Source organism: Coregonus lavaretus, assembly GCF_964263955.1.
Source record: "Coregonus lavaretus genome assembly, contig: HAP1_SCAFFOLD_47, whole genome shotgun sequence".
NCBI lineage: Eukaryota > Metazoa > Chordata > Actinopteri > Salmoniformes > Salmonidae > Coregonus > Coregonus lavaretus.
This window is the reverse complement of record NW_028161510.1, coordinates 2609012-2626901: the sequence shown is the minus strand read 5'-3', so window position 1 is coordinate 2626901 and position 17890 is coordinate 2609012.

Genomic DNA, 17890 nt, shown 5'->3' with positions numbered 1-17890 from the left:
GTGGTCAGGTGCCACAAAGACAGACTTAGGAAAATTGAAATTGGCTCAAAACAGGGCAGCATGGCTGGCCCTTGGATGTACACAAAGAGCTAACATTAATAATATGCATGTCAATCTCTCCTGGCTCAAAGTGGAGGAGAGATTGACTTCATCACTACTTGTATTTGTAAGAGGTATTGACATGTTGAATGCACCAAAGCTGTCTGTTTGAACTACTGGCACACAGCTCGGAAACCCATGCATACCCCACAAGACATGCCACCAGAGGTCTCTTCACAGTCCCCAAGTCAAGAACAGACTATGGGAGGCGCACAGTACTACATAGAACCATGACTACATGGAACTCTATTCCACATCAAGTAACTCATGTCAGCAGTAAAATTAGATTTAAAAAACAGATAAGAATACACCTTATGGAACAGCGGGGACTGTGAAGCAACACAAACATAGACACATGCATACAAACACACGATAACATACACACTATACACACACGTTATAGATATGTGGTAGTAGAGTAGTGGCCTGAGGGCACACACTTAATATGTTGTTAAATCTGTTATGAATGTATTGTAATGTTTTTTTTTATGTATAACTACCTTAATTTTAGCTGCACCCCAGGAAGAGTAGCTGCTGCCTTGGTTTGAAGCTCTCTCTGCCCTGGGGTAAAATATTATGATGTTCAGTTACTGCCATAAAGGGCCAGTTGTTGATCTGGAGTGTTTGCCTTCTTTTTGTGAGAATGTTATTTTGGGACGTGAAGATTCCCCAAGCTACCTGTGAACTCGTTAGTTAATAAATCCCCATTGAGGCTGAATTGCCTCGTCTGTCTCTTGGTTTTTTACTACCAGATGTGGGATTTATTTTTATCACCTACGGATTACACTGTGAAGCTCCTTCCCCACCACTCACTCTGCAACCGCCTGCCTCACTGCCTGATAGTCAGCAGCAGCAGGTCACAGTGAAATTAGTCTATTTATTTTAAAAGAGACATTTTCAATGGCGGCCGCGGTGCAATTTTGGAAGTAGCCCAAAACCCTGCAACCAAAACATTTTTACCCGCTACATAGTTTTCAAAGTAGCCCAATGTCTGGAAAACCACAGACAATCTGAATTCAACTCAGGATAACTGTTGAAGGTGGCTTAGCTCTTAGTCATGTACGTTTCTATGGGAATAAATCCTTAAACTCTAACCTCCTCTGGGGCAGGCTCACTCCACTTTATCCTAAATCAAGTGGCTGAGCTGCGAGTTGAGGACCAATCGAATCAAGTTCCCTCCCTCTCGGGTGATTCCGTGCCAGGACAGCCTAAAAATATATTTGGTCATCTCAGATTGTTCTGGCAATTCTCACATAGAAATGTAATTGGGAGGATGGATGTTTGACATGGTTTTTGTGTCGTTCCAATAAATGGGGGCCTTTTGGACATTTTCAAGAAATGAACTTAATAATATCTCTAGCGTTTTATCTGCACTTGTACCACACGGTATGTCAACCCTGTTACAGATACTTATGTAACTTCCTAACTACTATTTTAAAAAGCAAGTCTGAGAAAATCCAACATGTTGTTATTGTTTAAGTGTCCGTTGTACAAATAAATTCACATATAATATCAAACCGATAAAGTTACCGTTGGGCCTCTTAACAGGGTTGACGATAACAAGGTTGAGGTTTCAGGTGAAGATCGGCCATTACTCCTCACGTGGTGAAGAGCATGGGACCACATGGTGTTCATAAAATTAGATATTATACATACAGTGCCTATAGAAAGTCTACAACCCCTTTCACTTTTTGTTGTCAGTGCCTCAGTTTCATGCATTTAATTACCTTTTTTTTCTACTTATCTGAAAAAAAGTATATATTTAAAATATAAAACTGAAATATCATAATTGGGGTTAAGTGTCCACCCAAACTAAACTAAAAAGTTCCATTTTAGTTTTCGTCAGACCACAAAAAGTTTTTTGCCACGTGGCTACAGAAAGTTTTTTGTTGTTGTTGTTGTTGTTGTTGTTGTTGTTGTATACTTCAAACGGGATTCAAGGTGTGCTTTCTTTCTTGAGTAATGGCTTTTCCTTCTTGCCACCCTACATGCCAGATTTGTGAAATGCTTTGGATATTGTTGTCACATGCACACTTTGACCAGTCTTGGCCATAGAAGCCTGTAGGTCAATCAAAGTTGCCATTGTGTCACGCCCTGGCTCTGGGGACTCTTGTATGTTGAGCCAGGGTGTGAGTTTCTAGGTTGTGTTCTAGTTTGGTATTTCTATGTTGGCCAGGGTGGTTCCCAATCAGAGACGGCTGTAGCTCGTTGTCTCTTATTGGGAGCCATACTTAGGTAGCCGTTTGGCATTGTTTTGGTGTGGTATCTTGTTCCGTTTGGTTTGTGTAACCGTAGGACTTCACGATTCGTATCGTTTGTTGTTTTGTTCATTGTGTTGTACATTCAATAAATATTATGTACGCATATCACGCTGCGCCCGCTTCTTCTCAGGACGATCGTGACACATTGGTCTCATGGTAGCCTGATCAGTCTCCTACTTACTCGGTCTTTTGAAAGCTCCTTGGTGCTCATGGTTGAGTGTTTGCTTTTGCAATTCACTACCCATCAGAGGGAACCTAGAGGAACTGCTGAATTTATCCTGAAATCATGTGAATCACTACAATTTAACACAGTGGAGGACAGTTAAGGTGTGTGATTTTTTGAAGGTGATCGGTTGCTATTAAAAGGGAACACACACACTGGAACGCACGTGGAAAACCAGTCCTCTGGGACGGCTGGGGCCCTCGTGCATTGGCTCTGTGTTGTTTTTTTGTCAAAGCATGCATAAAATGCATTGAGTAAGTCTGGTAGAGAGGCATCGTTCGGCAGATAATGGCTAGGTCTTCCTTTGTAATCCATAATGGACTGTAGCCCCTGCCACAAGCGTCAGATCCGACGTAATAGGATTCCACCTTGTTCCTATATTGTCCTTTTGCCTGTTTGATGGCTCTGCAGAGGTCGTAGAGTGACTCTTTCTTTGTTCGTGTCCTCAGCCGTAGCCTTTGGGTTGGGTGCGATAGCCTTGTGTGCTGTAGCTCTGTCCTTTAGCTTAGCACATACCTCGGTGTTGATCCAGGGCTTTTGATATGGGAAGCAGCAAACCTTCACTTTTGGGACCATGTCGACGATGCATTTCCTGATGAAGCCGGTGATTGGAGATGCTTAGCTTGTCGACGCTATCGGCAGAGTCCCGGAAAATTTGCCCTTTTAATTAACCTCTTAAGGAATCGGACCCTTTTTCTTCAATTTTCGCCAAAAATGACATACCCTAATCTAACTGCCTGTAGCTCAGGACCTGAAGCAAGGATATGCATATTCTTGATACCATTTGAAAGGAAACATTTTGAAGTTTGTGGAAATGTGAAATTAATGTAGGAGAATATAACACATTAGATCTGGTAAAAGATAATACATCATCTTTGAAATGCAAGAGAAAGGCCGTAATATAATATAGGAGTTTAGGTGCAATTTAGATGTTGGCCACGAGATGGCAGCAGTGTGTGCAAAGTTTCAGATTGATCCAGTGAAGCATTGTAATACTGGACTATTTTGTATCAGGTCTGCCCAAATGTGCCGAATTGGTCAATTGACACATTTTCAAGTACATAACTATAGAGAACATACAAGAATGATATGGTAATACAAAATGTAAGTTTACACACTCCCGGGAATGTCATACATGATGGATCATTAGCTTATACACTAACTTCCACACATCTAGATGGCCGGGCGGAGTGGGTGTGGAGCCAGAGATAGCAGGGGTTCAAACTGTAGAACCCAGTTTTATCAAACAAAACTATGCTACATTTTATCTCTGGGACCCTTAGGATGACAAATCAGAGGACGATTACTGAATGTAAGTACATTATTTACCTTCAGAGGTGAATGTATCAAACCAGTTGCCGTGATAAGTTTTTTTGTTGTTGTGCACTCTCCTCAAACAATAGCATGGTCTTTTTTCACTGTAATAGCTACTGTAAATTGGACAGCGCAGTTAGATTAACAATAATTGAAGCTTTCTGCCCATATAAGACATGTCTATGTCCTGGAAAGTTTGCTGTTACTGACAACAGTCATGCTAATCACATTAGCGTACGTTAGCTCAACCGTCCCGTATACGAGACACCGATCCCGTAGAGGTTAAAGGGAGACTTTGAGATTTTGACAATGAAGCCCTTTATCTACTTCCCTCCTGGCATTTATTTAATATTCTCTCTAAAGGTGTAGGGTTGTAGGCATCTTCAGAAGATGGGCGGGGACTCTGCCGTCCTGACATTAGGGGGAAGATTGTTCCACCGTTAGGGTGCCAGGACAGAGAACAGCTTTGACTGGGCTGAGCGGGAGCTGCCCTCCTGTAGGGATGGGAGGGCCAAGAGACCAGACGTAGCAGAACGGAGTGCTTAGGTTGGGTTGTTAAGAACGCTATTCTGATGATAATCCCATATTGGAATTTGACCTCCAGGTACCCTCTCTAAGGACAGAGGTCACCATAAAGCAGGTCTTAGTGATTGGTCAATCGGCCATGGGTGTCCTGAAGTGATTCAAATGTATAGTCTATTCAACCCCCAAGGCAGCCTTGATTTAATGTTTTGACCCAGGGCAGGGAAGGATGAAACAACGAACCGTGAAGGCCAGAGTACTTAGGTCTGCCCTCCCCTCAGGAGGGTGTCACATTGTTACAAACCTTGTAGAAGAGTCATTTCAGTCTCTCTGTGGTCTCCCTGTACACACCTTTGTTTAATAAAACTCTTAAATATAGAAGTAGTTCAGCTGATCTCTTGCATCCAGCATAGCTGAAGAAAGGGAGGAGAAGTTCCCCTTGCTGCTCCAGAACCAAGCACCAGGGTCTTGAAGGTTATGCATTTTATTGAGGGATCCTTGTAGAAAGACAGTTTTATAATGTAGAGGTTTCATTCCGGTCTCACTGTTTAACCAAATACTCTATTTGTCTTCAGCAGGTGAGAGACCAGACTCTCACAACCAGAAGAGTCCTTCAGGGGAACCAGACCCAGAGACGACCAAACCAGCAAAACCACACCACTGCTCCCAGTGTGGAAAGAGTTTTGCCTGGTTAGGGAATCTGAAATCACATGAGCGCACACACACGGGAGATAAGCCTTTCCACTGCTCCCAGTGTGGAAATGGGTTTACTGAGTTAGGGACACTGAAAAAGCATGAGAGGACACACACAGGAGAGAAGCCTTTCCAATGCTCCCAATGTGGAAAGAGTTTTACCCAGTTAGCAAACATGAAAAGGCATGAAGGAACACACACTGGCGAGAAGCCATATCAATGCTCCCAGTGTGAAAATACATTTTCATCATCAGGGAACCTGAAATCACATGAGAGAACACACTTAGTAAAGAGGCCTTTCCAATGCTCTCAGTGTGGAAAGAGTTTTACCCAGTTAGGGAATCTACAAACTCATGAAAGAACACACACAGGGGAGAAGCTCTACCATTGCTCAGACTGCGGAAAGAGTTTTACCTGGTTAGGGAATCTGAAATCACATGAGCGCACACACACAGGAGATAAGCCTTTCCACTGCTCCCAGTGTGGAAAAAGTTTTACCCAGTTAGGGAACTTGAAAACGCATGAGATGACACACACAGGAGAGAAGCCTTTCCACTGCTCCCAGTGTGGAAAGGGTTTTAGACATGGAGGGAACCTGAAAGTGCATGAAAGACGACACACTGGAGAGAAGCCATATGAATGCGCCCAGTGTGAAATAAAATTTTCCTCATCCGGGGACCTGAAAAAACATGAGAGAACACACTTAGTAAAGAGGCCTTTCCAATGCTCTCAGTGTGGAAAGAGTTTTACCCAGTTAGGGAATCTACAAACGCATGAGAGAATACACACAGGAGAGAAGACTTTCCACTGCTCCCTGTGTGGAAAGAGTTTTACTGAGTTAGGGACACTGAAAAAGCATGAGAGGACACACACAGGAGATAAGCCTTTACAATGCTCCCAATGTGGAAAGAGTTTTACCCTGTTAGGGAATCTACAAATGCATGAGAGAACACACACTGGGGAGAAGCCCTACCACTTCTCAGACTGTGGAAAGAGTTTTGCCTGGTTAGGGAATCTGAAATCACATGAGCGCACACACACAGGAGAGAAGCCTTTCCACTGCTCCCAGTGTGGAAAGGGTTTTAGAAATGCAGGGAACCTGAAAATGCATGAAGGAATACACACTGGAGAGAAGCAATATCAATGCTCCCAGTGTGAAATTACATTTTCCTCATCAGGGGACCTGAAAAAACATGCAAGAACACACACTATAGAGAGGTCTTTCCAATGCTCTCAGTGTGGAAAGAGTTTTACTCAGTTAAGGAATCTACAAACGCATGAGAGAACGCACACAGGGGAGAAGCCCTACCACTGTTCAGACTGTGGAAAGAGATTTATCCAGATAGGGGACCTGAAATCACATGAGATGACACACACAGGAGATAAGCCTTTCCAATGCTCCCAATGTGGAAAACGTTTTCCCCGGTTAGGGAACTTGAAAATGCATGAGAGAATACACACAGGAGAGAAGCCTTTCCACTGCTTCCTGTGTGAAAAGAGTTTTACAGAGTTAGGAACACTGAAAAAGCATGAGAGGACACACACAGGAGAGAAGCCTTTCCAATGCTCCCAATGTGGAAAGAGTTTTACCCAGTTAGCAAACATGAAAAGGCATGAAGGAACGCACACTGAAGAGAAGCCATATCAATGCTTCCAGTGTGAAAATACATTTTCCTCATCAGGGGACCTGAAATCACATGAGAGAACACACTTAGTAGAGAGGCCTTCCCAATGCTCTCAGTGTGGAAAAAGTTTTCCCCGGTTAGGGAACTTGAAAATGCATGAGAGAATGCACACAGGAGAGAAGCCTTTCCAATGCTCCCACTGTGGAATTTTTTTTGCCCGGTCAGGGACATTGAAAATGCATGAGAGATTACACACAGGAGAGAAGCCTTTCCAATGCTCCCTGTGTGGAAAGAGTTTTACCGAGTTAGGGACACTGAAAAAGCATGAGAGGACACACACAGGAGAGAAGCCTTTCCAATGCTCCCAATGTGGAAAGAGTTTTACCCAGTTAGCGAACATGAAAAGGCATGAAGGAACACACACACAGGATAGAAGCCTTTCCAATAATCTCATTGTGGAAAGACATTTTCCCGGTCAGAGGACCTGAAATCACATGAGAGAATAGAGAGGCTGTGGTTCTGACTTATATTTTTGACTAAGAATGAGTGTTTTGGTTTATGCTACATTAAATCAAATTGAATGTATGAAAGTTACTCAAAAATAGGCCTTCGTTTGTTTTAGTTTTTCTTCTCAAGACGTGATCACATCTAAAATCAGAATATATATATATTTACATGTATTTTGATTATGAATTTTGATTGATTGAATAAAAGTATAGATTTGGATATTAGTATTTCAAAATGTAAATGATTAAATAGATGAATAGAGTTTATTGGGTCTAACCTTAACCTCTTGAATTTGATATAATTTGGATATATTGCTACATTAATTTGATTGGATATATGATTTGGATATTGCTCATTGAATTTGAATGGATACATGATTTGTATATTGCAAAATTTAAATTATTAAATTACATTAGTAGAATGATTCTAACCTTGAAACCTCTTGAATTTTGTCAGTAAGTTAATTTGTGTACTAGTCATCAAGTTAAAGGTGTATAAAATGCACTGGCGTTGTTCTGAAAACATTGGTGAGATAAACATTCACCACCACGTGAACGTTCCCATCGGTATTTTTCCACCATGTCAGAGAAAACACAGGTGCTGATTGAAAAAAGGATTTGATTAATGCAACATATTTGTATCTGAAAAATAAAATAAAAGGAATATTTGTAACTGTGTTAGTGGATGTTCATTATATAAATCTTCATGATGTATTGTTACACCATGTAGGAGCAGTATAGACCTAGTCTGTTCATTAAATACATCTACAGTTGATGTCGGAAGTTCACATACACTTAGGTTGGAGTCATTAAAACTCGTTTTTCAACCACTCCACACATTTTTTGTTAACAAACTGTAGTTTTGGCAAGTCGGCTAGGACATCTACTTTGTGCATGACACAAGTAATTTTTCCAACAATTGTTTACAGACAGATTATTTCATTTATAATTCACTGTATAAAATTCCAGTGGGTCAGAAGTTTACATACACTAAGTTGACTGTGCCTTTAAACAGCTCGGAAAATTCCAGAAAATGATGTCATGGCTTTTGAAGCTTCTGATAGGCTAATTGACATCATGTGAGTCAATTGGAGGTGTACCTGTGGATGTATTTCAAGGCCTACCTTCAAACTCAGTGCCTCTTTGCTTGACATCATGGGAAAATCAAAAGAAATCACCCAAGACCTCAGAAAAACAATTGTAGACCTCCACAAGTCTGGTTCATCCTTGGGAGCAATTTCCAAACGCCTGAAGGTACCACGTTAATCTGTACAAACAATAGTACGCAAGTATAAACACCATGGGACCACGCAGCCATCATACCGCTCAGGAAGGAGACGCGTTCTGTCTCCTAGAGATGAACGTACTTTGGTGCGAAACGTGCAAATCAATCCCAGAACAACAGCAAAGGACCTTGTGAAGATGCTGGAGGAAACCAGTACAAAAATCTTTATATCCACAGTAAAACAAGTCCTATATCGACATAACCTGAAAGGCTACTCAGCAATAAGAAGCCATTGCTCCAAAACCGCCATAAAAAAGACAGAGTACGGTTTGCAACTGCACATGGGGACAAATATCTTACTTTTTGGAGAAATGTCCTCTGGTCTGTTGAAACAAAAATAGAACTGTTTAGCCATAATGACCATCATTATGTTTGGAGGATAAAGGGGGTGGCTTGCAAGCTGAAGAACACCATCCCAACCGTGAAGCACGGGGGTGGCAGCATCATGCTATGGGGGTGCTTTGCTGCAGGAGGGACTGGTGCACTTCACAAAATAGATTGCATCATGAGGAAGGAAAATTATGTGGATATATTGAAGCAAAATCAGTCAGGAAGTTAAAGCTGGGTCATAAATGGGTCTTCCAAATGGACAATGACCCCAAGCATTCTTCCAAAGTTGTGGCAAAATGGCTTAAGGACAACAAAGTCAAGGTATTGGAGTGGCCATCATAAAGCCCTGACCTCAATCGTATAGAACATTTGTGGGCAGAACTGAAAAAGCGTGTGCGAGCAAGGAGGCCTACAAACCTGACACAGTTACACCAGCTCTGTCAGGAAGAATGGGCCAAAATTCACCCAACTTTTTGTGGGAAGCTTGACTTTGTTGTCCTTAAGCCATTTTGCCACAACTTTGGAAGTATGCTTGGGGTCATTGTCCATTTGGAAGACCCATTTGCGACCAAGCTTTAACTTCCTGACTGATGTCTTGAGATGTTGCTTCAATATATCCACATCATTTTCCTTCCTCATGATGCCATCTATTTTGTGAAGTGCACCAGTCCCTCCAGCAGCAAAGCACCCCCACAGCATGATGCTGCCACCCCCGTGCTTCACGGTTGGGATGGTAATCTTTGGCTTGCAAGCAACCCCCTTTTTCCTCCAAACATAACGATGGACATTATGGCCAAACAGTTCTATTTTTGTTTCATCAGACCAGAGGACATTTCTCCAAAAAGTACGATATTTGTCCCCATGTGCAGTTGCAAGCCGTAGTCTGGCCTTTTTATGGCGGTTTTGGAGCAGTGGCTTCTTCCTTGCCGAGCGGCCTTTCAGGTTATGTCGATATAGGACTCGTTTTACTGTGGATATAGATACTTTTGTACCTGTTTCCTCCAGCATCTTCACAAGGTCCTTTGCTGTTGTTCTGGGATTGATTTGCACTTTTCCCACCAAAGTACGTTCATCTCTAGGAGACAGAACGCATCTCCTTCCTGAGCGGTATGACGGCTGCGTGGTCCCATGGTGTTTATACTTGCGTACTATTGTTTGTACAGATGAACGTGGTACCTTCAGGCATTTGGAAATTGCTCCCAAGGATGAACCAGACTTGTGGAGGTCTACAAATGTTTTACTGAGGTCTTAGCTGATTTCTTTTGATTTTCCTATGATGTCAAGCAAAGAGGCGCTGAGTTTGAAGGTAGGCCTTGAAATACATCCACAGGTACACCTCCAATTGACTCACATGATGTCAATTAGCCTATCAGAAGCTTCTAAAGCCATGACATCATTTTCTGGAATTGTCCAAGCTGTTTAAAGGCACAGTCAACTTAGTGTATGTAAACTTCTGACCCATTGGAATTGTGATACAGTGAATTATAAGTGAAATAATCTATCTGTAAACAATTGTTGGAAAAATGACTTGTGTCATGCACAAAGTAGATGTCCTAACCGACTTGCCAAAACTATAGTTTGTTAACAAGAAATTTGTGGAGTGGTTGAAAAACGAGTTTTAATGACTCCAACCTAAGTGTATGTAAACTTCCGACTTCAACTGTACATCTACATTATGTATTGTTACACCATGTTGGAGCAGTATAGACCTAGTCTGTTCATTATATACATCTACATGACGTATTGTTACACCATGTAGGAGCAGAAGGCTGTGTTTAGACATTTTTTTCACTAATTGGTCTTTTGACCAATCAGATCTGATTTGAAAGATATGTTGTGATTGGTCAAAAGACCAATTACTGGAAAAAATTGCAGAATTGGGCTGTCTGTGTAAACGAAAATGAAATAAATGACAAATAAACGTCTTTCCCGAAAATAAAATACGTATTTCCTTAAACTGCATTACCCACTCCAGTCAGCAGATGGCGATATGAGTTTTACAGGGTTTTCTGTCAGAGTGTGACGTATAAGCTAGTGGACGGGACACTTATTCCACAACAACAGCTAATCAGCCACGTAGGTAGCTTGCTAGCCAACATAGCCGAAACATTGGAGCTTTTTAGACGGTGTATATTAATGACTGTGTTTTAAGCACACGTCTGTCGTATCTACTAGTTACCCATTTCCCCCTCCCTTCATATTTACGTTGTCAGTCAGCTTACTGGTTAAATTAGCACCAGGCTATTCGCTTATGCTAACTATCTAGCTAGCTTAATAACATCCAGGACCATGAGCTCACTAAACAACTCCCCCCCTGCTAAAGAAGATGAGGTCTGCTGGACTGAGAAACAGGGTCTGTGGCTTAATGTTGTCGTGAAAGAAGAGGAGGAAGAGGAAGATGTCACAGTGAAAGGCGATGAAGAAGCTTTCAGAGTGAAAGCGGAGGATGAGGAAGAGATTACTGTCACATTGAAAGAGAAGGACGAGGATGAAGAGGATGAGACTGGAGATCTGATTAACACCAGTGAGTACTATCTTAAAAACAGGAGCACAAACTGCCAGTTGTTGAACTGATGTGTGGTTTCAAAGTGGCAATCCGGAATTCGAACAACAACAAAATGGCCGCCATGACACTCGTTTTGGTAAACAGCTAAAGGTTGTGTGCTGGAAACACCGGTATGTAACCACTGTCAAATTCCATTAAATAGCTATGAATACAAGGACTGACCATCCGTAAGATAAAAATAATAGTTTTAAGCAGGTTTTCAAACTATACAGCGTTTGTTTACAAAAAATCATTAAACAAGATATCAGCCAAATCGACGTGTAAATTACAACACATATTTCAGTTTTCAATAACATGGCTGAATGGAATTTCTACTAAGGAGACTCAGTGCATCCAATGGCAATGTCCACAATAGGTATAGAGCTCCACAGTGGAGGTGTCATTATACCCATAAAACCTAGCGGTCAAACACGGAAATGGTTCCAATCGTTTTTCCACCATGCATTTTTCCCATGGGGAATTTTAGAAACACTTAAAATAAGGGCTGTGTGTTGTGTAGGCGTACCCTGGCTTGACGTTTTGATAACCGTGTATTTCTCTCTTGGACAAGGTGACTTTTATCAATATATTCAGCTCTATTTACTCTCAGATTCAAAAATACTAATTTACATTTTACATTTGAATCCAAAAATGAATCCTACTCCACATGCTCCTACATCACTTTGTTTTGAGCCGACTTCGCCGTGGGGTTCCAAAACGAATGCAGTCAACTTTCACCATGTGCAAAACACGCCCAAAACTTGGGAAGTGTGAATTGCAGGCTATTACCAAGTGCCATGTGCTCAGGTGCTAGAAGCCACATAAGCCTAGCCATTAGACCAAACAAAGAGAACCATGTTTCATATGTTGATATGTGCATCCAGGTAGACTTATGTGGTTGAGTCAACTTATTTTAATGACATTAAGTTGTTAACAAAGTGTGTTCCATTTGAAGTAGAAATCAAGAATAACTTTATTACATGAAACAAAATGTTTAATCGTTTTGGGACTACAGGAAATAGGTTGACTGCTATGTTAAAAAATGACATTAATGGTTGCTTCGGTTGTCAACAGCCTTTTGTCTATTGTAGTGTTTTGACTGTAGAAAAACAGATCTCTAAAGTTGTCCCAGGCGAGGCAGGCAGTGTTTGAGGGAGGGGCAACTGTGCAGGCGCCTTACCTAGTCAGTCTGGAACACGACCAAGATCTGATGTGAAGTGGACAAAAGATTGGTCAAAAGGCCAATTAGTGGGAAAAACATCAGATTTGGACTGCCAGTGTAAACGCAGCCATAATGACATCGTGGGACCCTGATCTGTACCACACAGAAATGCATAATGATGGAAATGAATGTCATTATCTACATGGGGATGTAGCCTGAATAGGTACACAAAGGTAGAAATATGTAATATATCCTCTCATCAAGGTAATGATGTATTTTTAGTTACTTATATGGAAATAAACATGAGTTCTGTTTAGTTTATTCCAGTATGTAACCCGTGCTGAAGGGGTATACAGTGGGGGAAAAAAGTATTTAGTCAGCCACCAATTGTGCAAGTTCTCCCACTTAAAAAGATGAGAGGCCTGTAATTTTCATCATAGGTACACGTCAACTATGACAGACAAAATCAGTAAAGAAAATCACATTGTAGGATTTTTAATGAATTTATTTGCAAATTATGGTGGAAAATAAGTATTTGGTCAATAACAAAAGTTTCTCAATACTTTGTTATATACCCTTTGTTGGCAATGACACAGGTCAAACGTTTTCTGTAAGTCTTCACAAGGTTTTCACACACTGTTGCTGGTATTTTGGCCCATTCCTCCATGCAGATCTCCTCTAGAGCAGTGATGTTTTGGGGCTGTTGCTGGGCAACACAGACTTTCAACACCCTCCAAAGATTTTCTATGAGGTTGAGATCTGGAGACTGGCTAGGCCACTCCAGGACCTTGAAATGCTTCTTACGAAGCCACTCCTTTGTTGCCCGGGCGGTGTGTTTGGGATCATTGTCATGCTGAAAGACCCAGCCACGTTTCATCTTCAATGCCCTTGCTGATGGAAGGAGGTTTTCACTCTCACGATACATGGCCCAATTCATTCTTTCCTTTACACGGATCAGTCGTCCTGGTCCCTTTGCAGAAAAACAGCCCCAAAGCATGATGTTTCCACCCCCATGCTTCACAGTAGGTATGGTGTTCTTTGGATGCAACTCAGCATTCTTTGTCCTCCAAAAGTTCTATTTTGGTTTCATCTGACCATATGACATTCTCCCAATCCTCTTCTGTATCATCCAAATGCACTCTAGCAAACTTCAGACGGGCCTGGACATGTACTGGCTTAAGCAGGGGGACACATCTTGCACTGCAGGATTTGAGTCCCTGGTGGTGTAGTGTGTTACTGATGGTAGGCTTTGTTACTTTGATCCCAGCTCTCTGCAGGTCATTCACTAGGTCCCCCCGTGTGGTTCTGGGATTTTTGCTCACCGTTCTTGTGATCATTTTGACCCCACGGGGTGAGATCTTGCATTGAGCCCCAGATCGAGGGAGATTATCAGTGGTCTTGTATGTCTTCCATTTACTAATAATTGCTCCCACAGTTGATTTCTTCAAACCAAGCTGCTTACCTATTGCAGATTCAGTCTTCCCAGCCTGGTGCAGGTCTACCATTTTGTTTCTGGTGTCCTTTGACAGCTCTTTGGTCTTGGCCATAGTGGAGTTTGGAGTGTGACTGTTTGAGGTTGTGGACAGGTGTCTTTTATACTGATAACAAGTTCAAACAGGTGCCATTAATACAGGTAACGAGTGGAGGACAGAGGAGCCTCTTAAAGAAGTTGTTACAGGTCTGTGAGAGCCAGAAATCTTGCTTGTTTGTAGGTGACCAAATGCTTATTTTCCACCATAATTTGCAAATAAATTCATTAAAAATCCTACAATGTGATTTTCTGGATTTTCTTTCTCTCAATTTGTCTGTCATAGTTGACGTGTACCTATGATGAAAATTACAGGCCTCTCTCATCTTTTTAAGTGGGAGAACTTGCACAATTGGTGGCTGACTAAATACTTTTTACCCCACTGTAAGTAACAACAACAGGGCTGGGCGATATGTTAACCGGAGACAGCGGCTTAGACCGCTCTCCCACACTATGCCACGGCTGGTTGGCATTGGAGTCACCTGGAAGCAGCAGCCAGACCAGGGTTGTTTAAACCACCTCTCAAATACAATCAGATACAGCCTGCACAGATTTAAAAAATGCTGATTTTATGTCATTATTTTCAGTAATGATGTCAGAGTCTGACAGAATTTGCTTAGGTAGGGAAAGAGATAAATTTGAACGCTTCAGTGAATCAATGGTTTCCCAAATTTAAAAAAAATAATATATGTAGAGATAGAGCTTAAAAAGTAGCTGGATATACTGTAGCTTTCTCAACCGAGACAGTACATCTGGATAGACTGTAGCTTTCTCAACCGAGACACTACATCTGGATAGACTGTAGCTTTCTCAACCGAGACAGTACCTCTGGATAGACTGTAGCTTTCTCAACCGAGACACGACATCTGGATAGACTGTAGCTTTCTCAACCGAGACACTACATCTGGATAGACTGTAGCTTTCTCAACCGAGACAGTACCTCTGGATAGACTGTAGCTTTCTCAACCGAGACAGTACCTCTGGATAGACTGTAGCTTTCTCAACCGAGACAGTACCTCTGGATAGACTGTAGCTTTCTCAACCGAGACAGTACCTCTGGATAGACTGTAGCTTTCTTAACCGAGAAAGTACCTCTGGATAGACTGTAGCTTTCTCAACCGAGACAGTTTCTAAGTTGTCTAGAATACCAACCTGATGCAGAGCCACCTAGCCTTGCTTGCTTTGGCCCAGGCCTGGTTACTCATCTGAATAAGTTCAGAAAGATCTGAGGTTGTCTACACTTGATACTTCCATGTCTAGACACGGCCTGAGGTATACCAAGGGTTCAATCTGTTGTTGGAGGGGCTTTATCTGTCAAGGGAATAAAGATGGAGGAGAAATGTTTTGAAAACTGACTTTATGCTATTGAGGGGTCTGATTTGGATTAAACCTCATAGGACGAGAGTTTTATTCATGTGGCGTTTTATTCAGGCCTCTCTATTTTAAATTGGAACTGACAGCATTTTAGCAACATGAAATCGTATTAAAATCTGTTCATATACACCCCCAGGAAGAATGACACTTAAAAAAAAAAATTCTGGCAAGCGAGCGCTTAGATATGGGGATTTTCACGTTTTCATAAATTATTAGAATGTTTCGGAATTACGTATACTAAAGCATTAGTGAAAATTCTATAGCAATATAGAGTGGGAAAGCGGCCGCGCATCTGGACAATTAATAGACACTGCAGTAAATAAAACCGAATAAAAACGTTGTTTATGCAAACAAGCCATTTGCCACAGCGCGACTTTAGATCATTAGAACGCATTCGCCAAAAGCCACAAAATAACCCTTAATGGATTTCTGCAAATATGTCAACACCACGGGAGTCCTCTTACATTTGGGAACTTTACAGTCCTATTGATCAAACAACCATGAAAAGGTAGGCTCTCTCTCCCTCAGTTATGCACATCAACAACAACAAGGTCAACAACTAATGCTAGCCAGAGCAAGATGAGCTAAAATCTAACGAAGGAACATTAGATAAACCCCTCTCAAACTTTTACAGCTAATTTCGCCATCAAAATTGCACTGATAAACGATGGGGAATTGTAGCCTACTCGCCCTTCTGCAGCTTGTCCCAACCAAGCAGCCAAGCTAACTGGCTAACGTTGGCTGGCTTGCTAGCTAGCTACTTCCAGACACAAACGAGAGAACACCTCACTCTGACCCTTTTACTTGCCCTAGCAGAGCTGGTTAGTTTGGCTGTTTACATGTTATCTAGAGCGTTCGTGACTATCTATTACTTTTTTGGCCAACGTTTACTGACACCAGTCATATTCAACGGGTGTTTCGCGTTCTTAAATTCATCAGTTATTCTATGCTCTGGCACACTCCGACGAGAGTGCTCTGAAATCGGAGTGTATATAGCCAGAGTGAATTTGCGAATGCAAGAGATATGCTAACTGGATAACAGTCGTTCTTGCTAGCCACGTTATGACTGACTTGTGATCATTGCCCTTGCTAGTCTGATTGTATTGACATTCCCAGCCTTAGTTACATTCGTCTGTTTTTGTCAAAAATATTGAGTCATTGAAACTGAAACAGTGCATCCTGAATGGAGGCAGCGAACAACGTACCAGGCCAGCTGTAATTTACAACCTGAGAGCAATATGTTTTTTGGACTACCAAAACATTTATTGGTGAATTATATTAATCATCCATTGAACTGCATCCATCTATTCTGCCAACAATGTCTTAATGTACGTCATGAAATATTGTTGAGTCAAATCGAACCTGTTTTTTATAACCTTGATTGGTTTTTTTGTAGCATTAACTGGGAATTTGATCATTTTTACTGATATTATGATTGTCTGTTTGTTTCATTTCTGCAAAGTAGTTTAAACACTGTCAGTTCCACTTTAAATAAACACTCTGTCTTTGGCAGGAGAGAGACCAGACTCAGAGGAACCAGAGATGTCCGAACCAACGAGACGACACCACTGTTCCCACTGTGGAAAGAGCTTTAACCAGTTAGGGGTCCTAAAAAAACATGATAGAATACATACAGGAGACAAGCACTACCACTGCTCCCAGTGTGGATGTATTTCAAGGGCTACCTTCAAACTCAGTGCCTCTTTGCTTGACATCATGGGAAAATCAAAAGAAATCAGCCAAGACCTCCGAAAAATTATTGTAGACCTCCACAAGTCTGGTTCATCCTTGGGAGCAATTTCCAAACGCCTGAAGGTACCACGTTCATCTGTACAAACAATAGTACGCAAGTATAAACACCATGAGACCTTGCAGCCATCATACCGCTCAGGAAGGAGACGCGTTCTGTCTCCTAGAGATGAACGTGCGTTGGTGCAAAAAGTGCAAATCAATCCCAGAACAACAGCAAAGGACCTTGTGAAGATGCTGGAGGAAACAGGTACAAAAGTATCTATATCCACAGTAAAACGAGTCCTATATCGACATAACCTGAAAGGCCGCTAAGCAAGGAAGAAGCCACTGCTCCAAAACCACCGTAAAAAAGCCAGACTACGGTTTGCAACTGCACATGGGGACAAAGATTGTACTTTTTAGAGAAATGTCCTCTCGTCTGATGAAACAAAAATAGAACTGTTTGGCCATAATGACCATCGTTATGTTTGGAGGAAAAAGGGGAACGCTTGCAAGCTGAAGAACACCATCCCAACCGTGAAGCACGGGGTGGCAGCATCATGCTGTGGGGGTGCTTTTCTGCACGAGGGACTGGTGCACTTCACAAAATAGATAGGAAGGAAAATTATGTGGATATATTGAAGCAACATCTCAAGACATCAGTCAGGAAGTTAAAGCATGGTCGCAAATGG